Below are 270 nucleotides of genomic sequence, written 5' to 3'. Positions count from 1 at the left end.
AAGCAGCATTCTAGGTCCTAGAGATGAGAATTCCCATGACCTTGACCTACTCTCCAGACTCACTCCAGTACATGGCTAGTGCCATATGTATTCCAATCAACTAGCCTGAATTTTTAGGGCATAGACTATAGACTATCGTTTATTTGTTAGGAGTGAGCGCACTGATCTATGGGAATGTTTCCTCATCTTTTTATTATTTGAGACCTCCAAACTTTCTATAATTTATTCTGGTTACTCTCTGTTCCCACCCTCTCCTGTCTCCCTCTTACA

Source organism: Grammomys surdaster, unplaced genomic scaffold (genome assembly GCF_004785775.1).
Source record: "Grammomys surdaster isolate TR1022 unplaced genomic scaffold, NIH_TR_1.0 239, whole genome shotgun sequence".
In the NCBI taxonomy this organism is placed as follows: domain Eukaryota; kingdom Metazoa; phylum Chordata; class Mammalia; order Rodentia; family Muridae; genus Grammomys; species Grammomys surdaster.
Note: the sequence above shows the minus strand (reverse complement) of the source record.